At 52.1% G+C, this 26,641-nt stretch overlaps 1 protein-coding gene across 3 annotated transcripts in view; it reads right to left on the bottom strand.

Annotated features, from left to right (window-relative positions):
- Nucleotides 1-26,641, bottom strand: part of YDJC (YdjC chitooligosaccharide deacetylase homolog) — a 141,368-nt gene that overhangs the window by 89,602 nt on the left and 25,125 nt on the right. Inside the window, exon 1 of one of the 3 annotated variants that reach the window (XM_085636439.1) lies at nt 14,333-14,620. The exons of the other annotated variants lie outside the window; for them this stretch is intronic. The gene's annotated coding sequence lies outside the window, so the exon portion shown is untranslated. Of the gene's footprint in view, nt 1-14,332; nt 14,621-26,641 lie in introns of those variants that run through there. 3 annotated transcript variants of the gene reach the window in all.

Here is a 26,641-nt window from a genome sequence, read left to right as displayed (position 1 = left end):
TTTATGGTGCAGGATAGAATTGTGAACTGTCCGGATGCTGGCTGTCGAACTCTGCTTAACGTGTATGTTTTTACCCCTTAAATGAGTCCACCTACGTGTGAAGGCCTGATCAATACGGCTATAGATTACACACACCAAACAATGTAAACAGACTTGTACTTGTGTTAGCTGTCCATTTTAGCATTGCATGACCGCCACAGATGGGTTTTCATAGACAAGGGAACCCAAAAGGTACACAGGGGGGCGAGCATTTGTAAAGGAGCAAGAGGTCCCTCACGATGAATTAACTCAAAGATGATCCTAGAAGCTAAATTAATTCAATGGCAAAGGAAATCATATGAAAAAATATCGGTATGTATTAAATTATATCACAAACAGAGCTATAATGAAAGTGGGAAACAAACAAGGAAACGAAAAATGTTTTACATAACTCAGACATTTCCTTTGTGACTACACTCTGAAAATATCTGAGTTATGTCAAACTTTGTTTCCTTGTTGGTTTCCCACTTTTGTTATGTCTGTGTTTGCGATATGATTTCTTCATATGATTTCCTTTGGCAGACTTTATTTCGCTTCTATGATCATTCTTGATTGAATTCGTAGTGAGGGATCAATTGCACACCCACAGACGTGTCGGCAAAACTCACCTTCTGTCCTGATTTTTTGCTCTAAATATTTACCCTTTGTCCTGAGTCTTTCCATTCGCTGCCCAGATTTGCCTCTTTGTCCAACTAATAGCAGGTCTGCTACCCATCTATCAACTGCAGGGACCAGGGATTGACTTCAAGGTCACATCTTAGTGGGTCAACAAAGCTTTCCATACTGTTGAGTTTAATAAAACAAGCATTGGCTAAGCCAAAAGGATCCCGCTCTAAAAGCCTGAACTCTTGGCTTTACCAATGTTTTTTGTCAATCATATGCAACAGTATGGCCAGCAATCTTTAAAAACAGATTTTCTACTAAAGAAACACCATTGCTGTATAGCTGCCAATCTGCATGCATAGATTGCGACGCATGTGCACGTCATGATGCAAGTATCACAACATGCACACAAAGGCAAAGTAACACATAGCAATCCTTTTCAACATACTGTTGTGACTAGCCATGTAAGAACAGTAAATTAAACAAGCATTGGCATAGCCATTAGGTCTCGCCTTTGGGACCTTATAAGTATTTAGTTATGCAGCACAATATCCTTACTGCACCATTAACTGTTGCATGGCTAAACACTTATAAGGTCCCAAAGGCGACCTATTGGCTATGCAAATGCTTCTTAACTCTTGAATGGATGAAAGGTTGAGCTTGTCATATAGCCGTTAATACTTATAACCAACGAGTCAGTGGTGAGGGCTTAGCTTGGCAAACCATAAGAGTCCATGGTTTGCCAAGGAGGCTCCTGATGCTGCGGCGACAGAGGCTGGAGCTCGCCTCTTCACCGGGAGGCAGGAAGTGTTCCTGATGAAGAATATGTACAGGACCCATAATGTCTATGCAAGCTTCACACCTACACACTGAGCAAGTGCAGTGTGATTTGTAAGTTACCCTTCTCACATTGCATTGGAGTGGGGTCACTCACAGCCATGTATGTAGCCCTGGCTAAGGAGGTGCCTGATACCAGCTGAAAGTGAATCACATACAGGGTCTCGACCACTGCGGAGCGAACAACAGTGGGAGAGGAGACAGTGGCCGGTCCGCGTGGGGACAGAGGCAGCGTGGAACTCATGCCACAGAGGAAGTGAAGGTGGGCCTAATGGTAGACACATGCCCCTATAATTTCTGCCAGCTAAGGGACACGTGCCACCCGCCAGCACTAGAGGCCGGCTCATAGCTTTCCAGAAGTGGTGAGCCGAGCACCGAGCTAGTGGGTGGTCTGTACATGCGGGTGTGTGGTAGCAGAGGCAGGAGCAGACATGGAGTTAGAAAGGAATGGAATAAAGAGCTCTCCGCATCTATTATGAATGACACTTGGAGCTCCTGACCTTGAGTGCACGAGAGCGGAAGAAAAGGCAGGGGATGAAAGGAGCGCACGCGTCGCCAGGGGGCAGCACCAGGAGGTGTGGCGGAGGGCCGGACTCGAGTGGACAATTAGGGGCTGAAGCACCAGGGGCGCCACTTATGCACAAAGCGCACTTTTGCTTGAATTATCCTGGATGAAGAGCGTGGAAGGAACTTGGTGAAGCCACTGCCTCAACACTTCAGGCATCGCAAGGGAGGGGCGGGCGGAATAATATGGTAATTGTAAAAGGGCCTTCTTCGTGTGTATCAGGGCTCCAGAGTTACTGAGTTTGCACTGTGTTTGTGAATGCATGCACGTACAGTCTTTTTTTTGCGGCATTACAGACAAACACATACATGTTTTTTTTATGGTGGTTTGCCCAGAATCACAAGATGCACGAGCCTCTTCCCATGGTGTGCCGGCTGCGAGGGCACATGAGGACCCCTCAATAGTTTGAGATTTCTGCCTTTCCTTATGCAGTAGTCTGCTTTTTGGCAGATGTTTTTGTAAATTAAGAGAGCGGATAGGGAAATGTCTCTGAGTTCGGGCAAACAACAGAAAACATGCCTGACACGAAGCGTGCTGTAAAGATAACCCCGGGAGCAGGGCCATCTGAATCTAAGACGAACAAGCACCGAAACACAAGCGCAGCAGCTAGAGTGGCCGTACGTGCTGCTTCACATCAATGTATTCAAAGAAATCTTGTTAAGCAAGCAACACTAGAAATGCTCAAGCTAACAACGGAAAGCAGGCCGGGGGATATAGGCTAAAAAAACTGCCCGGTCTCGGTGCGTGATCCGCTGCAATCGTCATCAGTAGGGAATTGAAACAGGATTTTTATTTTTCAGGGAGGAGCGATGTAGGGGAGGGAAGAACAGCTTGAATGGAATCGAGGGTCATTTAAAGGAGGAGTCCGAGAGGAACGAAGACTTCAAAGGAAGAACACTAACAGAGCGCGCAGCAGAGAGAGGGAGGTGAGGTTGGGTGGTGGAGGGTATGCACTCGTGCTTGCGGGAGTGAGGAGCGGCTTTTCAAAGGTGAAACAAGCACTAGTTAATTGGCCCGCGAGTGGTGCGTGCTGGGGAGAGCAGTCTGCTGTTTTTCAAAGCACATACTCGCGCTTGTGGCGCGCCGCTGCGCACTGCCGCCACAAGCACGAGTATGTGCTTTGCAAAAGAGCTGCACGATGGCTAAAGGCCTCCTATGCATGCGCTGAGTAGGCGAGACCTAAAAAGTAAAAAACAAGTGCCCTTGAAGCACAAAAAATGACGTGAGCTGCCTGGCCCTCATAAGTTAAATAATAAAAACAATTTAACATGGGGACCAACATGGTAAGCGGGAAGGGGAGTGGAACGGGAAACAGATTGGGGGAAGTGGAGAATGGATATGGTGTATGCGCGGAAGGCAGAGGCAAAAGCAGGGAGAGAAAGCAAGGGGAAACGTGCACTTTCAAGGAGTAATGAATAAAAGATTAACAAAACAAGCAGTGGCAATAGGTCTTGTTTCTGAATTAAAGTACCTTGTCACTCATCTGTGCACTTATGAAACCATTTATCCATACCCCGACTAATTCTTGCATTCATCCTCTGACACAACAGCAATAAAAAGATACACAAACTCAACAGCATATTACAATAAGTGAAAAGAATAAAAGTGGGGGAAAAAAAGAATAAATTCTGCCATCTAAACACGACAGGCGTATCCTTGCAATAGCAAAACTAAACACAGCAGCGGATGTCCGTCTTGGAGAGGTATTGTAAATACTTTATCGCGGTTTTAAAGTTCAAGCATGGCCGCCACATACAGCACCAACTTGCTGGCCATCTTGGAATAGTAAAACAATGATACACCATAGACAACAGGATTCCATAATGGTCTCCTGGTTTACTTGAAGTGGCCACATGGGACGTGTTGCACTGCAGATGAAATAAGCGGCAAGCAAGTGACAAATTATCACCGCCTGAATATCTGTAGTATCCTCTTAAGAAATATTAATATAAAAAGAGAAGCAGCAAAGAAATGAAAGGGTAACTGTAAAAGGAGAAGACGGAAAATAAAGGACTGGCCAACCAGCTGCAACACTGAAGCACACCTCTTTTTCAGGTGGATGCACTTGTGACCAGAAAATGCCATCATTCACAGAGCAAGAGAGCCAATGACCGAGGCGGACAGAACCATTACACCATGCTGTATGCTTGGAAGCAGAGTGTAAATGCCACTCAGAAAGGCTAGTGGCAGAACAAAGCTGGACGTGGTGTGTGTGTTTATGTTTGTATTATTAAATGATTTTATTTCCAGATCCCGGCAGAGCACTAAGAAGAGCTTCTAGGAAGATTTAATACAGAGAAAATCTTTCCCCGTTGTGGTTTGTCAGTTTGGGTAAACATCACCAAAATCCTTCCTCACAAGGGGAATCTGTGACATTTCACGTAACAAAATAAGCTATCTATAGGCTTTAATACAGAGAAAGAACAATCCACCCTTAAAAGTCTATTGACTTTAACATATGCTTTTCACAGTCCCAAACATGTCTGTAATTCTGCAGTTAAAATAAATGTTCAAATAAACAGGCCAGGCCTATGGCATTAACAATATTATTCCTAGCGAACCCAACAGGCCTCTAGCCGTTATAATTGGTTTGTCACCATAACCAACTGAGGTCTCCGGTACAGAGCTTACTCTTTCCCATAAGGAAAGCATCAGGCATACTGTCATAAAAGGACATAGTACACAAAATGCAATTGGCAAAGCAATATACTCCTCCTAAGAGGGCCGAGCAAGGAAAGGGACCGTGAAATCTTTTATACTCCTGGTTTGTCATAGGGCAACCAGCAGAGGAAACCCAAAACCCTTGCCTACTAAGGTAATTTACTATATTCACAGTTAGAAATTACCTGTCTACAGGCGTTATCACAGGGTAATGAGAAGCTACCCTTAAAAGCCTATTGCCTTGAACACATGATCTTTACAATATGCAAGAATGGACTATTTGTCATAAATTCATACATTTTTATTATAAGCAGATCACACCTAATGAATCTGGCATAACTTTTCCCAGTCAACCGAGACGTCATCTGGCCTTTACCAATGGCTTGGCACTATATACAACACTAGCCTACTGAAGTGCGCATAAACTGGCAACCATCATGATGCACAGAAATATGTACAAATTTACAGTTTACAAAACAATATAGAACCCAGCTCAATAGGGCCTAACAAGAATCATCACAGACTCCCATGGTGTGTTAGAGTGGATGACCTGCACCAAAAACCTTGCTTTTTAAGGTTTCCTGTGAGATTACATTTAACCAAATACCTTTCGACAGCTGTAACATAATGCGATAACAATTCACTATTAAAGGCCTGTTTTTCACAATAACGGCCTGCTGCTGTTGCGATTACTTTTCATAATAAAGAGGTCACACCTGTGGCATCTGGCATACCATATCCCTGCATACCAGTCAAGCCTGCAGCTGTTATAATTGGCATGTCACCATAACCAGCTGATACTTATTGTGCTTAGTGTACACTTCACCACAAGAGACCCATCGGGCTTTCAGTCGTAAAATTGCAAATGTACACAAAAGTACGGCAGGCAAAGCAAAATACTACCTATCCCAACAGAGGATGACAAGGATTCTCACAGTGCAGATCTCCGATCCCCAAGGCTCGTTCGGTGAATCACCAACACCAAACCCCTGGCCTACTACGGTAATCTGTGAAAGTTCATACAACAAAATATCGGACTACGTGCTTTAGCCGTTTAAGAACAATCCACCCTCAAAAGCCTACTGTCTTTAACACATGCTTTTCAGAGTAAGTATATCTTTGTTACAATTTTTCATAATAAAACAGACCAAACCTAGGGCACCTTCTTCCACACTATATGGGAATGCCCTGACATAGCCGCATATTGGGGGGAGGTCATGGCAACGATCTCACGGGTTACCGGTCATGATGTCCCACTCGAACCCCGAATGTGTTTACTGAATGTGTGGGATACTACTGATCTTACCCAGGCTGATCAAACCTGGGTGACCGTCGGACTAGCATTAGCAAAGAGGTCCATTGCGCAATACTGGGGGGCACAGGCAGCCCCCTCCCACGGGAGGTGGGGCCGGGACATGGATAGTGCCATGACGGCGGAGAGGGTGGTGTGCGCGAACACAGGCTGCCCCAGGAGATGGCAAAGAATCTGGGGCAAGTGGAACGCATTTAGAGGCAATATCTGTGAACCCCCGGTAACGGACTCAGAGTCCGAGCTGAGCGACTGAAGCTGAGCCATCCTCTTCACTTGGGGTGTGACTCGATGCAGGGTGGGTGTGCGTGCGGGGGGCGGCGGGTGGTGGACATAGAGGCTGGGGTGTGCATGAATGATAGTCTTAATAAATGTCAGGAATTGCCAATATGCCAGCAGAGGTACTGCACGGATACGCTATGTAATGACGAAAGGTGTACTTTTGTGTTTTGTTTGTGCTAATAAAAATTGTTTTTAAAAAAAAAAAAAAAAAAAAACAGACCAAACCTATGAAATCTATCATTACTTTTCCCAATGAACTCATGAAGCATTTACACCTAATTCTGATATACTCTGAAATATCTGTGCAGTACATTTTCAGACAATTATATTTTGTTGTGTACTAGGAAAAAGCCTTTCCTTTCAGAACTCCAGTGACCAGCAAGATGGTCACATAAATCCTCTCACTCGGAAGACAAAGAAAGAAAAGTAAACACCAAACTTCCTCAGAAGACAGAGCCTGATATTTTGTCCAGGTCTTTGAATGCACAGCAAATGTGACGAGGTAAGAACAAAATGCAAAGGTCTGTTTACAGAAAGTGAGCACTGATGGAAGAATACAGTGAACAAGCTATGCTCCACAGGAGGGACTAACTCAAGCTGGTCAGCCTAAAACAAAGCCAGCAAATAGAAAGCAAGCAACTGTGAGCTACAAACACAAAGCCAATGGTAATCAGTGGGCAGAATGCATTCCCAGGGAAACTTTCAAAATGTTCATAAGAAGTCTTTAGGCTTCAACCTAGAAAGGAAGAAAGCCATCAGCGTCTGTGGTGCTCCAGGGAGGCAGACAAATGCCCTTGGCAGCCAGCAGCGCCAGAGATGCTCCGGGGGAGGTGGTCAGATGCCCTGGGCAGCCAGCAGCGCCTGAGGTGCTCCAGGGAGGCGGACAGATGCCCTGAGCAGCCAGCAGTGTCGGAGGTGCTCCGGGGGGCGGGGGGACAGATGCTCTGGGCATCCAGCAGCGCCTGAGGTGCTCCAGGGAGGCGGACAGATGCCCTGGGCAGCAGCAGCGCATGAGGTGCTCCTGTGGAAAGATGCCCTTGGCAACCAGCAATGGCTAAGGTGCTACGGGGAGGTGGACAAATGCCCTTGGGGGCCAGCAGCACCTGAGGTGCTCCAGTGGACAGATGCCCTTGGCAGCCAGCAGCGCCAGAGATGCTCCGGGGGAGGTGGTCAGATGCCCTGGGCAGCCAGCAGCGCCTGAGATGCTCCACGGAGGTGAACAGATGCCCTTGGCAGCCAACAGCCTCGAGGTGCTCCAGGGAGGTGGACAGATGCCCTTGGCAGCAGCAGCGCATGAGGTGCTCCTGTGGACAGATGCCCTTGGCAACCGGCAACACCTCAGGTGCTCCGGGGAGGTGGACAAATGCCCTTGGTGGCCAGCAGCGCCATAGGTGCTCCAGTGGACAGATGCCCTTGGCTTCCAGCAGCGCCTAAGGTGCTCCTGGGAGGGTGGACAGATGCCCTTGGCAGCCAGCAGCGCCTGAGGTGCTCTGGTGGACAGATGCCCTTGGCTTCCAGCAGTGCCTGAGGGGCTCCAGGGAGGTGGACAGATGCCCTTGGCTGCCAGCAGCGCCGGAGGTGCTCTAGGGAGGTGGACAGATGCCCTTGGCTTTCAGTAGCACCTGAGGTGCTCCGGTGGACAGATGCCCTTGGCTGCCAGCAGCGCCTGAGGTGTTCCAGGGAGGTGCAGAGATGCCCTTGGCAGCCAGCAGTACCTGAGGTGCTCCAGGGAGGTGGACAGATGCCCTTGGCAGCCAGCAGTACCTGAGGTGCTCCGGTGGACGGATGCCCTTAGCTTCCAGCAGCGCCTGAGGTGTTCCCAGAAGGTGGACAGATGCCCTTGGCAGCCAGAAGCGTCTAAGGTGCTCCCGGGAGGTGGACAGATGCCCTTGGCAGCAGCAGCCCCTGAGGTACTCCGATGGGCAGATGCCCTTGGCGGCCAACAGCCCCTGATGTGCTCCAGGGAGGTGGAAAGATGCCCTTGGCAGCCAGCAGCACCTGAGGTGTTCCAGGGAGGTGCAGGGATGCCCTTGGCTGCCAGCCATGCCTGAGGTGCTCCAGGGAGGTGGAAAGATGCCCTTGGCTGCCAGCAGCGCCTGAGGTGCTCCAGGGAGGTGCAGGGATGCCCTTGGCTGCCAGCAGCGCCTGAGGTGCTCCAGGGAGGCGGACAGATGCCCTGAGCAGCCAGCAGTGTCGGAGGTGCTCCGGGGGGCGGGGGGACAGATGCTCTGGGCATCCAGCAGCGCCTGAGGTGCTCCAGGGAGGCGGACAGATGCCCTGGGCAGCAGCAGCGCATGAGGTGCTCCTGTGGAAAGATGCCCTTGGCAACCAGCAATGGCTAAGGTGCTACGGGGAGGTGGACAAATGCCCTTGGGGGCCAGCAGCACCTGAGGTGCTCCAGTGGACAGATGCCCTTGGCAGCCAGCAGCGCCAGAGATGCTCCGGGGGAGGTGGTCAGATGCCCTGGGCAGCCAGCAGCGCCTGAGATGCTCCACGGAGGTGAACAGATGCCCTTGGCAGCCAACAGCCTCGAGGTGCTCCAGGGAGGTGGACAGATGCCCTTGGCAGCAGCAGCGCATGAGGTGCTCCTGTGGACAGATGCCCTTGGCAACCGGCAACACCTCAGGTGCTCCGGGGAGGTGGACAAATGCCCTTGGTGGCCAGCAGCGCCATAGGTGCTCCAGTGGACAGATGCCCTTGGCTTCCAGCAGCGCCTAAGGTGCTCCTGGGAGGGTGGACAGATGCCCTTGGCAGCCAGCAGCGCCTGAGGTGCTCTGGTGGACAGATGCCCTTGGCTTCCAGCAGTGCCTGAGGGGCTCCAGGGAGGTGGACAGATGCCCTTGGCTGCCAGCAGCGCCGGAGGTGCTCCAGGGAGGTGGACAGATGCCCTTGGCTTTCAGTAGCACCTGAGGTGCTCCGGTGGACAGATGCCCTTGGCTGCCAGCAGCGCCTGAGGTGTTCCAGGGAGGTGCAAAGATGCCCTTGGCAGCCAGCAGTACCTGAGGTGCTCCAGGGAGGTGGACAGATGCCCTTGGCAGCCAGCAGTACCCGAGGTGCTCCGGTGGACGGATGCCCTTAGCTTCCAGCAGCGCCTGAAGTGTTCCCAGAAGGTGGACAGATGCCCTTGGCAGCCAGAAGCGTCTAAGGTGCTCCCGGGAGGTGGACAGATGCCCTTGGCAGCAGCAGCCCCTGAGGTACTCCGATGGGCAGATGCCCTTGGCGGCCAACAGCCCCTGATGTGCTCCAGGGAGGTGGAAAGATGCCCTTGGCAGCCAGCAGCACCTGAGGTGTTCCAGGGAGGTGCAGGGATGCCCTTGGCTGCCAGCCATGCCTGAGGTGCTCCAGGGAGGTGGAAAGATGCCCTTGGCTGCCAGCAGCGCCTGAGGTGCTCCAGGGAGGTGCAGGGATGCCCTTGGCTGCCAGCAGCGCCTGAGGTGCTCCAGTGGACAGATGCCCGTGGCAGCCAGCAGCGCCTGAGGTGCTCCCAGGGGGTGGACAGATGCCCGTAGTGGCCAGCAGCGCCTGAGGTGCTCCTGGGGGTGGACAGATGCCCTTGGCTGCCAGCAGCGCCCGAGGTGCTCCAGGGAGGTGGACAGATGCCCTTGTCTTCCAGCAGCGCCTGAGGTGCTCCAGGGAGGTGCAGAGATGCCCTTGGCTACCAGCAGCACCTGAGCTGCTCCTGGGGGGTGGACAGATGCCCTGAGGTGTTCCAGAAAGGTGGACAGGTGCCCTTGGCAGCCAGCAGGGCCCGAGTTGTTCCCGGGGGGGTGGACAGGTGCCCTTGGCAGCCAGCAGGTCCTGAGGTGCTCCGGTGGACAGATGCCCTTGGCAGCCAGCAGGGCCTGAGGTGCTCCAGGGAGGCGGTCAGATGCCCTTGTCTGCCAGCAGCGCCGGAGGTGCTCCAGGGAGGTAGTCAGATGCGCTGGACAGCCAGCAGCGCCTGAGGTGCTCCAGTGGACAGATGCCCTTGGCAGCCAGCAGCGCCTGAGGTGCTCCCAGGGGGTGGACAGATGCCCTTGGCAGCAGCAGCGCCTGAGGTGCTCCGATGGGCAGATGCCCTTGGCGGCCAACAGCGCCTGATGTGCTCCAGGGAGGTGGAAAGATGCCCTTGGCAGCCAGCAGTGCCTGAGGTGCTCCAGGGAGGTGGAAAGATGCCCTTGGCAGCCAGCAGCGCCTGAGGTGCTCCAGTGGACAGATGCCCTTGGCAGCCAGCAGCGCCGGAGGTGCTCCCAGGGGGTGGACAGATGCCCGTGGCGGCCAGCAGTGCTCCAGGGAGGTGGACAGATGCCCTTGGCTGCCAGCAGCGCCCGAGGTGCTCCAGGGAGGTGGACAGATGCCCTTGTCTTCCAGCAGCGCCTGAGGTGCTCCAGGGAGGTGCAGAGATGCCCTTGGCTACCAGCCGCGCCTGAGCTGCTCCTGGGGGGTGGACAGATACCCCGAGGTGGTCCAGGAAGGTGGACAGGTGCCCTTGGCAGCCAGCAGGGCCTGAGTTGTTCCCGGGGCGGGGGGGGTGGACAGGTGCCCTTGGCAGCCAGCAGGGCCTGCCTGAGCTGTTCCCGGGGGGTGGACAGATGCCCTTGGCAGCCAACAGCGCCTGAGGTGCTCCGGTGGACAGATGCCCTTGGCAGCCAGCAGGGCCTGAGGTGCTCCAGGGAGGCGGTGAGATGCCCTTGGCTGCCAGCAGCGCCGGAGGTGCTCCAGGGAGGTAGTCAGATGCGCTGGGCAGCCAGCAGCGCCTGTGGTGCTCCGGTGGACAGATGCCCTTGGCAGCCAGCAGCGCCTGAGGTGCTCCCAGGGGGTGGACAGATGCCCTTGGCGGCTAGCAGCGCCTGAGGTGCTCCTGGGGGGTGGACAGATGCCCTGAGGTGCTCCAGGGAGGTGGACAGATGCCCTTGGCAGCCAGCAGCGCCCGAGGTACTCCAGGGAGGTGGACAGATGCGCTGGGCAGCCAGCAGCACCTGAGGTGCTCCGGTGGACAGATGCCCTTGGCTGCCAGCATCGCCCGAGGTGCTCCAGGGAGGTGGACAGATGCCCTTGGCTGCCAGCAGCGCCCGAGGTGCTCCAGGGAGGTGCAGGGATGCCCTTGGCAGCCGACAGCGCCTGAGGTGCTCCAGTGGACAGATGCCCTTGGCTGCCAGCAGCGCCGGAGGTGCTCCAGGGAGGTGTTCAGATGCGCTGGGCAGCCAGCAGCGCCTGAGGTACTCCGGTGGACAGATGCCCTTGGCATCTAGCAGCGCCTGAGGTGCTCCTGGGAGGTGCAGAGATGCCCTTGGTTACCGGCAGCGCCTGAGGTGCTCCTGGGGTGGACAGATGCCCTGAGTTGCTCCAGGGAGGTGGACAGGTGCCTTTGGCAGCCGGTAGCGCCTGAGGTGCTGCGGTGGATAGATGCCCTTGGCAGCCAGCAGGGCCTGAGGTGCTCCTGGGGTGGACAAATGCCCTGAGGTGCTCATGCGGGCAGGCCTTTCTCGGTCTCTGATCCCCACTGTTCGTGTAAACATTGGCCGCCTCGGCTGCCCCCTTCCGGACATGGCAGGGCCTCTCCCCGTCTGACTGTGGCTGGCACACCGCTCCTGCTGGGCCTCTGCCAGGCGCGGGCCTCCCAGGGGCGCGTGTTCTGGGCGGCTCTCTGAAGGGGGTGCACACACTGCTTTTCAGAGCGCGTGGCCGTCATGTGGCCGTCACAGAATGACGCTCTTTCCAAAAATGTGCCATCTCTGGCAAAGCTGGACGCTAGGGTAGGCCACATCCCCTCCGGAAGTAGAGGGGCCACCACCCCACCCTCGGACACAAAGGTGGCCCACAGCCCCTCCGGAAGTAGAGAGGCCACCACCAGGGCCCTCACCCCCGGAAACACAGGTGGCCCACTGCCCATTCTCGCCGCAAGGATGGCACAGAAACCCCCTCCGGAGAGAAGAATGGTCCACAGCCCCCCTCCTGTGACGCATAGGGAGAAACCAAGACCATCTGGGATCAAGGGGGGGGGGCAGAACAGGTATGCTCACACGGGGGACCGCAGACCAGCTGGAAGCAAGAGGGCCCACAGACCAGCTGGGCTCAAAACGGGGGCACAGAACAGCTATGCTCAAACGGGGGACCAGAGACCAGCTGGAAGCAAGAGGGCCTACAGACCAGCTGGCCTAAAGGGGGGCACGGAACAGCTGGCCTAAAAGGAGGCCCACAAACCAGATGGACACGAAGGGGGCTCACAGACCAGATGGAATCAAGGAGGGCGGCACAGTCGAGATGGCCGCAAATGGGGGGGCAGATATCAGCTGAGCGGAAAGGTGGGTTACAGACCAGCTGGGAGCAAGGAAGCTCACAGACTAGTTGGGAGTAAAATGGGGGGCCCACAGACCAGCTGGACTCAAAGGGGCACCCACACGTCCGCCATTATTACCGTATGTACTCTACAGGAGTTGCATTTAAAATGCTGTGCATTTACGTTATTATGAAATCTCGAAACGTAAAACCGGCCACCAGCAAGGGACAATTCTGGCAACGTGTCCTGCTGCCCTCCCTTAACCCGTTACTGGCACTGCCGGTCACTGACCTAGTGTCCAAAGTGGACCTACACGTGTAGGAATACTGAAACAACCCCCCTCCCCCCCCCCTCGAGTAAAGTGCACAATGTGTTACAACTCATTCTCTGCAGTAAGTAGTACATATGATGACCTTTCAGAACGTACGCCACATTCTGCTTCTGCGATATAAAGCGCTCTAGCGTTGACTCGATGCAGTCGGCGCTATACAACATTTGCAACAAATAGTTTGAACGGTGGCAGAGCATGGGGGCGACGAGCAGCCTAGGGCATGCACCCTTCGCCACAGATGGTCTAGACTCTAGGGGTTCGGAATCTGCAGGGGTCCCCGTCTCAGGCGGTAAAGTGTGTGTGTGAAAACAACCTGCCTAGAGAGACACCAGGGACTGGCGGCCATTCCAAGGAAACGGCCGGGGTATGTTACATGTGGGCAGCCCCTGGGGTCCTCACGCGCAATCTAAGTGTTTGGGCGATCGGTGCCCGGTCATGTGATCCGCAATATTGTGCTGTGTCTGCTACACCAGGGTTCCGTCCGATGCAACACAGTACTAGGGTCCCGACTGGGCCAGGGGGCAAACCCAGGGTTGAACTGGGAATAAAGTAATAGGCCTGGGCTCCCAAAAAAACAAAAAGAGGCCATATTTTCGGATTACGCCTTTTTGCAAAACACTGCTTCAGTGTTTTAAGTATTATGAATACATTGGGGGGGGGGGGGGGTTCACAAAAAGAGGCCTGTTTTATTAACTTCACTGAGATAAAAACAAGATGCAAATGTTGCCAGGACCTTTTGAGAAACGGATTAGTGCCCAAGGGTGAACCACACCTGAATAAGAAGTGAGGCCACCCTTCTCAATCTGCACACATTAATGGCTCAGCCAGAGACTGGGAATGAATGGCACCTCCGCCCCGCTGGTAAAAGGGACGCCCATCTGCCCCCAGAGAGGCCGCTCAGACCCCCACTGGGCCGCTGGCGGCATCTAAACAGCACAGACACAGCCCAAACCGACCGCCCGCCGCGCTGCCCAAAAGCGCGGCCACAGCTGCAACTCCGCTACCAACTCTTCGCCCGCTTTACTAGTCCGACTGTCCGACCCTGTGAAGTAGTGATGCCGTTTAGATTAGAAGTGCAGGTGTGCGGAGTCAAAGAGACCAGGAGAGGGAAGGCTGCCCCCCCCCCCCCTCCCCGAGATAGTCCAACTCACTTTCCCCAACGGCTCAGTGGCCACCCCCTGGGAATGTAGATATCTACACGATACACTTCAGGCTGCACTCACAAATAGCATTTACTACACAATTCTAAACAGCAAACACTCCTTGAAGCGCCAGTACTCAAGAGTCGGCACTACATGTGAAACGACTCGCGCGCACACACGCCCAGGCGTCAGTGCTGGCATTTCCTTCCAGGTTTACAACCACATGAAGGGCAGCCCATTCAAAAATATAGACACTTCTAAATGAAAGACACAAGATAAAAGTACATAAGATAAAAGTACATACGCTTTCAAAAAGGAGCAGCAGACAGGAGAGAGCGAGGGGCGGAGTCCCTGGTGAGCTGGCCCGAGCCTGGCAGGAAGCGCCTCACTTCGCGGAAGGGTCTTCTAGGAGACTGCTCCTCCTCACATCTGGAAGGCGGAGAGTCCTTCTGCTCCCAGCAGACACACCCGGTCTGACGCACTGCCCCCCGCAGCCTCGGCGCTCTTGCACAAGCCCTTTCCACCGAGCCTAGTGACAGCAGGTGGAGGCACACCCCTTCCCGCCCAAGCCTCGGCCTCCCTGGTTACGAACAGCTGCTCGGGGCTGACAGTGACAAATCTAACACGAGCCCTAGAGCACGCCCCTAGCGGGCACCGTGGTGCGAGAGCACAGCCACAGGAGAGCGCCGAGAAGCACGAAGACGGCGCTCAGGTAAGCGCTGTTGTCCAAGAGAGCACCACAATGCCAGAGCCCGAGAGGAGCTGCGCCCGAGCGAGCACAGAGGTTCTGGAGCACAAGAGAGCGCAGATGTCCAAGCAGGCACCACTGCATCAGAGTCCAAGAGACTGCTACACAGAAAGCGCGCACCAGAACCTGAGAGTGCTGTGGCCCAAGCAAACACCATAATGTCAGAGACCGAGAGGAGCTGCCGTCCAAGCAAGCGCCGTGGAGCTGGAGCCCAAGAGAGCGCAGATGTCCAAGCAGGCACCACTGTGCCAGAGCTCAAGAGACTGCTACATCCTTAGCGAGCACCAGAGCCCAAGAGGGCTGAAACCCAAGCAAACACCACAAACCCAGAACCCGAAAGAAGCTGCACCCAAGCAAGCACAGAGGTTCTGGAGCCCAAGAGAGCGCAGATGTCCAAGCAAGCACCACTGCATCAGAGTCCAAGAGACTGCTACACAGTAAGCGCGCACCAGAGCCTGAGAGTGCTGAAGCTCAAGCAAACACCATAATGCCAGAGACCGAGAGGAACTGCCGTCCAAGCGAGCACAGTGGAGCTCGAGCCCAAGAGAGCGCAGGTGTCCAAGCAGGCACCACTGCATCAGAATCCAAGAGACTGCTACATCCTTAGCGAGCACCAGAGCCCAAGGGGCTGAAGCCCAAGAAAACACCACAATTCCAGAGCCCGAGAGGAGCTGCGCCCGAGCGAGCACAGTGGTTCTGGAGCCCAAGACAGCACATATGTCCAAGCAGGGACCACTGCATCAGAGTCCAAGAGACTGCTACACAGAAAGCGCGCACCAGAACCTGAGAGTGCTGTGGCCCAAGCAAACACCATAATGTCAGAGACTAAGAGGAGCTGCCGTCCAAGCAAGCATCGTGGAGCTGGAGCCCAAGAGAGCCTAGATGCCCAAGCAGGCACCACTGTGTCAGAGCTCAAGAGATTGCTACATCCTTAGCGAGCACAAGAGGGCTGAAGCCCAAGCAAACACCACAAAGCCAGAACCCGAAAGAAGCTGCACCCAAGCGAGCACAGTGGTTCTGGAGCCCAAGAGAGCGCAGATGTCCAAGCAAGCACCACTGCATCAGAGTGCAAGAGACTGCTTCACAATAAGCGCACACCAGAGCCTGAGTGCTGTAGCCCAAGCAAACACCATAATGCCAGAGACTAAGAGAATTGCACTTGAAGCAAGCACAGTGGTTCTGGAACCCAAATGTCCAAGCAAGCACCACTGCATCAGAATCCAAGAGACTGCTACACAGTAAGCGCGCACCAGAGCCTAAGAGTGCTGTGGCCCAAGCAAACACCATAATGCTAGAGACCGAGAGGAGTTGCCGTCCAAGCAAGCATCGTGGAGCTGGAGCCCAAGAGAGCGCAGATGTCCAGGTAGGCACCACTGCATCAGAATCCAAGAGACTGCTACACAGTAAGCGCGCACCAGAGCCTGAGAGTGCTGTGGCCCAAGCAAACACCATAATGCCAGAGACCGAGAGGAGTTGCCGTCCAAGCAAGCATCGTGGAGCTGGAGCCCAAGAGAGCGCAGATGTCCAGGTAGGCACCACTGCATCAGAATCCAAGAGACTGCTACACAGTAAGCACGCACCAGAGCCTAAGAGTGCTGTGGCCCAAGCAAACAGCATAATGCCAGAGATCGAGAGGAGCAGCCGCCCAAGCGAGCACAGTGGTTCTTGAGCCCAAGAGAGCATAGATGTCCACGCAAGCACCACTGCGTCAGAACCCAAGAGACTGCTACATCCTTAGCAAGCACCAGAGCCTGAGAGTGCTGAAGCTCAAGCACACAGCATAATGCCAGAGACCGAGAGGAGCTGCCGCCCAAGCGAGCACAGTGGTTCTTGAGTCCAAGAGAGTATAGATGTCCACGCAAGCACCACTGCGTCAGAACCCAAGAGATCGCTACATCCTTAGCAAGCACCGGAGCCTGAGAGTGCTGAAGCTCAAGCACACAGTATAATGCCAGAGACCGAGAGGAGCTGCCGCCCAAGCGAGCACAGTGGTTCTTGAGCCCAAGAGAGCATATATGTCCACGCAAGCATCACTGCGTCAGAACCCAAGAGATCGCTACATCCTAAGCAAGCACCAGAGTGCAAGAGGGCTGAAGCTCAAGCAAACAGCATAATGCCAGAGACCGAGAGGAGCTGCCGCATAAGCGAGCACAGTGGATCTTGAGCCCAAGAGAGCATAGATGTCCACGCAAGCACCACTGCGTCAGAACCCAAGAGATCGCTACATCCTAAGCAAGCACCAGAGTGCAAGAGGGCTGAAGCTCAAGCAAACAGCATAATGCCAGAGATCGAGAGGAGCTGCCGCATAAGCGAGCACAGTGGTTCTTGAGTCCAAGAGAGTATAGATGTCCACGCAAGCACCACTGCGTCAGAACCCAAGAGATTGCTACATCGTACGCGAGCACCAGAGTGCAAGAGGGATGAAGGTCAAGCAAACACCATGTCAAAAGAGGGCGCTGTAGCCCAAGCGAGTACCACAATGCAGGACCCCAAGAAAGGACCGCAGTACAAGGGGAAGACAGAGCCTAAGTGTGCCCCAAAGTAGAGACAACCACCACTTGACTGGAGCCCCAAAAATTGGTGCAGCTGAAGAAAGCAACACAGCATTTGAGGCCAACTAAGCACTACCATGCTGGATCCCAAGACTGTACCACCCCCAAGGGAGCACCCGAGTGTAAGTGTACCACATCCCAAGTGAGCACCACAATACTGGAGCAGAAGATATTGTAGCAAATCAACCAAGTACCAGGGCACTGGAGCCCAAGTCAGTCCTGCAGGTAAAGCGAACACAACACCAACAGAGACCGATAGTGTGCTGTAGACCAGGAAGCATCCTCGTGCCAGCATACAATAGAGAACTGCTGCCCAAGCAAATAAGACAACCCTGAATCCCAGAATGGCAATGCAGCCCAAGGGGGCATCAATATAAAAACACACCCCACACCATGGTCAGAGTATGCACAACAGCACTGGAGCACAACATAGCGTTGCAGCGCAGGCGATCTCTACAGCCATTAGTAGCTCAATACCATTGGATGGTACTAGGAGTAGAAACCGCACTAGAGCACGTAAAGGCCGAACTGAAAGAAATAGAAGAGCTTGAGAAAGAAATCCTAAGTGGAAACGCAGTAACCGAGGCCAAAACACTACTAGACAAACTCAACAAAACCATTGAAGACTTTAACACATTTGAACTGAAGAAAAAGGCAGACAAAGTCTCCAAAGACATTAAAAATTATCCAAAAGAAAGAGCATATCCATATCTTAGAGAAGATTATTACACAACCATTGGCAATCAGAATAGACAAAATACCTGGGGTCGATTCAGAAGGAATCAACCGGTGACATTCTCCGAATCCTCTGGGGGTTCCGACGACAGACACACAGGCGGGCCCTAGCCGCCCGGACAATCACCCAGGGCAGCCTTTTTTAGACAAACGAGGAAAAGCCAAAACCAAAACATGGTACCAACACCCAGGAGAGAGGCAGACTTGGAGAAAATACTACCAATGGGGCCCACAACCATATTAACTACAAATAGTAACCATTCTGACACTATCCCTATTTTTAACCTATCTCAGCATGTGCTGTCATCAGCAGAAATTTCGCTGCTAAGCAAGGGTCTGTCCTTCGTCATTACTGAGCGAACAGACTTTTTCGCACTAAAAACAGAGATCTTTCAATTTTTTTTAGAAAGATAAGGTTGAAAATATTTTTTAAAGACAAGGAACCACTCACACAAGACTCCTGTACAGGACTAAGACCACCCTCAACTTTCTATCCCACAAACGGTAGGATACCGCCAGAAATTATGGTTTTTGAGAAATTGATCATACAAGGCATCGACAACATGAAAGCCAGCAAATCCTTTATCCCATACAACATCACATACCCTGAACGCCAAGCGTTACTAGCACTTAAAATGATGATTCTATAATATTGGAACCAGCTGACAAGGGAGGAGGCATTGTGGTACAAGATCGAATAAACTATGAGGCAGAAATACACATGCAGATAAATGAAGAAAAACACTATAAGAAGCTAAGGACCAACCCTCTCACTGAAATTCGAAATGAGATCCTGAAGGTCACAACGGAAGCTAGAGATGAGGGTTATATTACCAAGAAGGAGTTTGAATTCCTTAATGCAGACAACCCTAGGACCCCAGTACTTTACACCATACCAAAAATACACAAAAGTACCTCAAACCCTCCAGGGCGCCCCATATTGTCAGGATGTGGCTCCATTCTGGAACCTATAGGGTCATACATAGACCATTTCATAAAAGACTTTGTCCCCCTTCAAGACACATATGTGAAAGATACTATGTTTATGATTAATTTGGTGGATGGCATGCCCTTCAATCTAGGCACTGACCTATTAGCCACCCTTGATATAAGCTCTCTTTACACCAATATACCGCAGGCTGACAGCATAGAAGTTATAGCCAACCTTCTGGAGACAAGACCAAGACCCACTCAGGTACCCACTAGCTTCATCATCACACTATTACGCATTGCTTTGCAAAGTAACTATTTCAATTCCGGAGGGCACTATTATCAACAGTGCTCCGGTACAAGTATGGGAGCAATTTTTGCTCCAAACTTAGCGAATATCTATATGGACTACGTCGAGCACAAGTTTGTCCTTGACGTCAATAACAGGTACCGCCCTAACATCAAATGTTGGAAGCGGTACATTGATGACATCTTTGTTATTTGGACAGGCACAGACACAGACTTTAACAACTTTGTCAAACATTTAAACACTGTCCAGACACATCTCACATTTACGTCCACCACACATGAATCCAAGATAGCATTTCTAGATCTCAATATCAGTCATCAAAATGGGGCATTATACACCTCGCCCCACAGAAAAATTACAGAAAGGAATACATTGCTATCCTATCGCAGCCACCATCCACGGGCTCTCAGAGACGGCATGCCATTTGGGCAGTTCCTCAGGATACGCCGTAACTGCACACACAAAGCTGACTATATGAGGGAAGCAGAAATACTCAAAGCCAAGCTAGTTACAAGAGGGTACCCTAACAGACTAGTTAGAAGGTCGCTAAAACGTGCCTGGCATTGTCCAAGAGAAGAGTTACTGAAAACTAAAGAGAAACAAGGTTTGGATAAAATAGTTTGCGTCACCACCTTTGGCACTCATACCAACCAAGTTCGTAACCTTATCACAAAAAATTGGAATCTAATCCAAAACATAGACCAAACACTTGAGACACCACTGTTTGCATACAAAAGAGGAAAGAATATAAAAGACCACCTTGTGAGATCTGCAACAGGCATAAAAGTGACCCCACCCAATACACTTATCGAAGCATGGGGCCTGCCCAAAATAAAGGGACATCATAAATGTGGCAATTGTGTCTCATGTGATTTCACATTCAATACCATCACATTTGAGCATGGCAACCTCAAACACAATCTAGAAACCTTCTCTAACTGCAACACACGGAACGTAGTGTACTGTATCTGGTGCCCTTGCAATCTTCCATACATTGGTCAGACACAACAACCAGTTAAGGCTAGTATCAGCCAGCATCGCAGTCGCATTCGCAGATCCGTACCCAATGCTCCCTTAGTATCACACTATAATGAGAAAAACCACATGGCAGATGATGTCAAGTGGCAAGTGATTGACATTGCAACCCTAGGAGGCGATATCACGAACATACTCCAACGCATCGAATGCCGTTGGATAGACAGAGTCAACTCCATAGAAGAAGGCCTTAACTCTCTTGAGGAATGGAGAGGCTTTGTAACAACACTACATTGAAAAATCCCCTTAAAATGAATCATTGCCATCAACGTACACTTTCAGCCAGAGACCCCTTCCGCTTGCAAAGTAAATGTGCAACACACTTTGGATTGAATAATACTGTCAATACATCTATATAGTATGTCTAGCGCAGCCATAGTACAGTTCATTGTGCTCACGTTTTGGGAATATTAAAACTAGCTTAATGTCTAACAGACTCTGCCTCAATAGAATGTAAACTACATTCAGTATTTAACTAGGTTAAATTTAATCATTGTAGATGTAAATACCGAACTAGTGCCATTTTTTTACACATGTAATGTTGAATATGATGTTTCAAAAATTGTAAAACCAGTAACAGTACAGCACGTATAAATCACGGGGTAGAGCAACTATCTCCAGACCCCATCCCAGACAGTATCTCTTCTGTTTCCATCGCTTAATGGAAACCGAGAACCAGATGGATCGGTGGCACGGTTTTCCATTGGGAAGCCTGCCGGTTCCCAGATCAGAAAGGCGGGAAACCAGAGATAAAACAGAGCGTCCCGCAGGCGCTCGGTGTCATTGCACCCGGAGCCTACTTGGGAGGCCTCACTGCAGCTGACACACGTTGCTGCCTAAGAAATTGATTTATCCAGACAAGAACAACAAGTAAGTCCCGAGCCCCGGTTTCTCAGCTCCCCACCTTTTCCACTCAGAACCCATCCCTAAAGCTTAACTCTCCGTATGCCTTGTTTCACAGTACCCTACAGTGCACCGTCACTGTAATCAGCACCACGCTGTCAAACAGAACGCTACGGCTGTAGCGAACTTAAAGAAGAGCTTACCGGCCATCTAACATCCTGAAGTGCCGTCCTGACCTCACTTTGAGGTAAATATCATTTCTTCCACCACGACATGTTATAACCAGCTATCTCTATGTCCTTACTATAATGCAGTAACTGACATGCATTCTCTTGTCCTCTCACTGAAGAACCCGGCCGGGTCCTCACGCGAGTTTTTACCTTCACCTTTCACTTCACTGTCACAGAGGTAGCACTCTCTTCATCCAGATAATTCCCTATAGATGCCTTCTCATTAGTTTTTCCTGCATCTGTGCCGGTATATGGGCCTTATGCTTTTCTTATTTTGTTTTAGATGTCCCTACATCGTTAGTCCTGAGGAGACCCCCATTGATAGAAGGGTCGAAACGCCGTCGACAAGTAAAAAAGAACAGACCATTACCCAGCCCGTATCATTGTGTACTGAAGCTGTAAAAAATACTGTATAAGAATGGTCGTTTTTCACAACTGATGGAAACCGTGTACATAATAATTCACTTTGTATATTCACTTATTGGTTCAATTTCTTCACTTGGGGACACAATGCACAAACAGTACTACTTTTGACTGAAAGAAGTGTACCTATTGTTTATTTATTTTTTCATAAAATATGTTATACCGAGCAAACAGTGTAGAAAGTTTTTCTTGCCCTCTGACATTAGATGGTCCTTTTATTGCGAATGTGCACAAGTATTTCAAATATTAGTTCTATTTATCGACAGGAACCATTGTTTTCTTATATAACAATAAAAGACCACAGCACAAAAGAGACGCAGCCGAGAAAGCAAAACAATACTGAAATCTAAAAGAGACCAGGAACCCAAGCAACTTGCCAAGACCTCAAAAGCATTGCAATCCAAGTGAGCATCAGAGCTCAAGAGAATATGTCGGCCTGAGCAAGCATCATATTGTCAGGGCTCAAGCAAGCACCACAGCGAGGGAGCCCTACATAGGACCACATTATGAGGTAGCACCATGGCACTGGCATCTACTAACAAGTCCAGCCAGCTGAAGCATGGGCAAGAACAAAGAGGTCTAACCTCAACGCAACAACACAGTACCAACGAGCAACAGGACCATGGAGGGCAAACCGGCATGGCTGTCTATGTGAGTGTCTGGCAGCCTTAGCAACAGAGCTATGCAGTCTGTGTGAGGGAGTAATCCAAGGGAGCGAGAAAGAGATGGATGTCCCTCCCTCCAGTTGTGCACAGCAAGAGCCTGGAGATCACAGCAGTGAGAGTGCCCCACAGCCCAAGGGGCGGGGTGCAGCCTACGTCATCGACTCACCACAGCACTAGAGCCCAAGAGAACCACAGCCTAGGAGTCCACAGGAATGTCTAGCAGCCCGAGTGAGGTTCATGACTTCTGACCGCACTGAAGCCCGAGCGAGCACCAAAGATGCCAGAACCCAAGTGAACAGTGCAGCTCGAGTAAACATGGTGGCCACAAACCAGAACAGAACACAACAATCCGCGTACTGGTGCACAACTGGCTTTGAACCAGCTTATGTGACTGTTGGGACAATGATTGCGCACAAATAATTAATTTTTCATTAGCTTCTTGGGCCGGGCTTTAGCGCCAGCTAAAATGCCTAGTGCAACCGCTTGGGAGGTGGTACATAATTCACTAGCTTCTTGGGCTGGGCCTTAGCGCTAGCTAAAAGGCCTAGCAGTTCCACCAGTTGGGAGGTGGTGCATAATTGCTTCTTGGGCTGGGCCTTAGCGCTAGCTAAAAGGCCTAGTAGTTCCACCAGTTGGGAGGTGGTGCATAATTGCTTCTTGGGCTGGGCCTTAGGCTAGCTAAAAGGCCTACTGCCCTTGCTTGGGTGGCACTACAGGCTCCCAGCACACAGAGGTGGTTGGTACATGTTCAGAAGTGGGAATATTTGGAGGTCCCGACAAGGGTCAAAATACACAAGGAGACATGCAGGGGCCCATCACACAAGCACGGGCAACTTTTTGGTGGCTATGGAGGATGTCCCTGACAAATACCCGCAGTGAAATGTAGGATTAAGAGAATAATTACCAGGCAGGATTCCACGGGAAACGTTGCCAATGAAGCGGACGTCATCCACAAGAGCATTTCAGGTTCCCGAAGCGAACACAGGCAGTTAATGAGTAACAGCATCTCATGGCTTCCTGATAAATGCCTGTCTATGCGCCGGCTTTTCTATCACAATACATTTTTTATAGCTGGGGGTAATAAAGGCCTAGGGAGCAGCGTACCCTTGGTTTGTTATTCTCCTGGTTTGCTCTTCTGCCAGTATATAGCGCATAGGCATAGGTTAAATGCAATAACAATAGGTATCGGTATGTTAATTTCTTTTCATTTTATTTCCTCTTGGTGTCACTGCTATGATTATCTGCTATTGAACAATTAGATACCGGAGATATTTTTCTGCCGTTATATGAAGATTTGGGCTGCTTGAAAAACCCCATAAAGAGCTATATTAAAAAAGCTTAGCAATTCTGCGCGCACCATGCACCCTTACCCTACAGAACTGCGGCCTGTGTGGGCGCAGCGGTCAGAGAGCGCTCCACTCAGGCAGCTCACTTCACCTGAGCATGGTTGGGATGTCCGAGGGAGAAGTGCCCGCAGAGTCCAAGCATGCATAAGAGTGCGGAGAACACAGTGGCCAGAGAGCCTGGGAGCACAGCCTGGAAATAGGGTGCCTATTCAAAGTGAGCAATGCAGTGAGCAAGAGGCATGGGGAGCACAGCCAGAGCAGAGTCTGCTTTAGCGCCACAGAAACCTTGGCTTGCATGAGCAGCGCAGTGCAAAGAGAACAGCACAGAAAAGCGTTGGCAATACCATACCCTGGGAGTGTCAACAGGTTGTGGGTGGGTAAAGAACGCATCACAGACACAGTCAGAGCAGCCACAATAAAAACAGAGAGCAGCCAGGCTTCGACAGAGAAAGCAGCAGCAGCCCGGCTTCGACAGAGAAAGCATGTTGGACCCGGCCTCGTAGCATGGCTCTACTGGTCCCCGCACCACCTCACCTGGTACCTGCAGCCCCGAGCTCCCAGCCTAACCGATCCTTTCCACCAGAACACACGCACCCGACCCGGACATCCTCGTCCATGGCCTCTCCCCCTTCGGCCACTCCGGGCCCGCGTGCCCACTTCATGCACCAAGATGGCCGCCCGGCCCCAGCGCGACCCGGGCCTAGAGGCGCCACTCCGGCTGGAGTACATCACGCTTCCAGGGGATGAGAGGGAGAGGAGCAGTTTCTATCGCACCTCTGAACTCCCCTGGGACGATGGGTTTCGATCGGCCCTCCGGCCTCCCTGAGAGCTGGCTCCACGCCTGCTGGGTGTCTGGGACTCCTCCCGACCCGGCCCTGAAAAGATCACAAGACAATGGCAGGAAACCCCGACAAGCGACCCCCAGGTGACAAGACCCCTGCCTGCACAGACTCCGGACATCAAAGAGGGGTCGACCTATAACAAGGGGTGCTCTGGGACTGTCCGGCAGATTCGACGCTGGAACAACGAGAGCCTGCTGACGCGGTCGCGGCTCCTGGAACTTAGAACCACCTGAGCCCTGCTGAGTGACTTGCGGCTCCCTGAAGATCGTAAGACCTCCGAACTCGTACCTGAGCCCTGCTGAGTGACTCGCGGCTCCCTGAAGATCGTAAGACCTCCGAACTCGTGCTTGAGCCCTGCTGAGTGACTCGCGGCTCCCTGAAGATCGTAAGACCTCCGAACTAGTACCTGAGCCCGCTGAGTGACTCGCGGCTTCCACAGACTCCACCGGTCCCGCCGGACCCCACGACAACCAGCCTACCCCCCAGCTCGAGGATTGTGAGCTGTGCGCCGGGTACGTCCTTGCCTTGAACCTTTTACCAGAGACTGTCCCGCTACCCCCTATCCCTTCCGAGACTCATTGAGCCCGTGCTCTCCTTGTACATATTTGCAGTGCTAACCTGTTTGATAAAGATTGATTCCTAAGGACACACGGTGTGGTGTTTCTGTGTCGTGTGGTGCCAGAAGTACGATCTTCGATACGAGATTTCTCCTCCTGAGGAGTCTCCCGCCAGTGCCCGGCTACGATACTTTGAGGGTGGGTCTCAGGGTAGTCAGGACCCCCTTTCCGGGCTCCTCTGAGGTCGCCGTCTAACATTGGTGGCAAGCGACGGGATTCGGGCCCATCACCGAGAGATCGTACCGTGAACGACGGACGCACTACCGACAAAGATGGCAGAAGGAAACGCCATGATCCCCGCAGAAACCAACGCCAACAGAGTGTTCCAGGTGGAACAACTAGAAGAATACACACACAAAGAACTAAAGCAATTCTGCAAAGAACTTAGAATCGCTACCACCGGTCTCAACACCAAGGAAGATTTGCAGAAAGCACTGAAAGCCTGGGTGGATACCGGGGCCTCCCGCCCGGAAGACACGGGGGAGCGCCCCGACGAGGCCGAACCCCCCCAAGGCGAAAGCAGCAGCAATCAGGTGCGAGGCATCGTACCAGACGGGGGCCTATCCCCGGAAGAACTCGCGGACAGAGAGAGAAGCCGCAATCACGAACTCGAGTTAGCTAAACTCAAAATCGAAGGCGAATTAAAGTTAGCGGAGAAAAAGCTAGCAGTAGAGCAAATGCGCGTGCAAGGCGAGCTAGAAGAGAAGAAGCTCCAACGGGAACACGAAGGAAGGAAGCTCCAACTAGAGCACGAATGCAGCTTGAAAGAAATCGAGCTCAAGGCCAGAAGCGAGGAAGGGAGGCCCCCGGGAAACCGAGAGGCGACCTCCCCAGCGGAGCAGAAGGTCCACATCCCCAAGGACGTGGTCAAGGAATATTATAAAAACGATGACATTCAACAATGGTTCAGGGCCTACGAGGTCGCCATGACCTCCCATCGGGTCCCGCAGAAGGACTGGGGGGCAGGGTTGTGGGGACGGTTTCTGAGCGAAGGAAGAGACACCCTGCTCGACCTACCCCTCTCTCTGCAGACCTCCTACAGCCACATGAAAGAGGCTCTACTCACAAGGTACGGTCTCACCCCCGAGATGTACCGTCAGCGATTCCGGGACTGCAGGAAAATCCCGGGCACCACCTGGGTGGAATATGTAAACTTTTTTAGTCGGGCCTTCGATGGGTGGGTCAAGGGCAGCAAAGTCACCACCCTTGAGGAACTCACCGACCTCCTGTTGTGGGAACACCTGGCTGCGAACTGCTTTGTGGAACTACGCCAGCATCTGCTTGACAGCAAACTCACCGATCCCAGAAAGCTGGCGGTGGAAGCAGACCGCTGGACC

Source organism: Triturus cristatus, chromosome 11, assembly GCF_964204655.1.
Source record: "Triturus cristatus chromosome 11, aTriCri1.1, whole genome shotgun sequence".
Classification (NCBI taxonomy): domain Eukaryota; kingdom Metazoa; phylum Chordata; class Amphibia; order Caudata; family Salamandridae; genus Triturus; species Triturus cristatus.
Note: the sequence above shows the minus strand (reverse complement) of the source record. Positions and strands in the feature narration are given on the sequence as shown.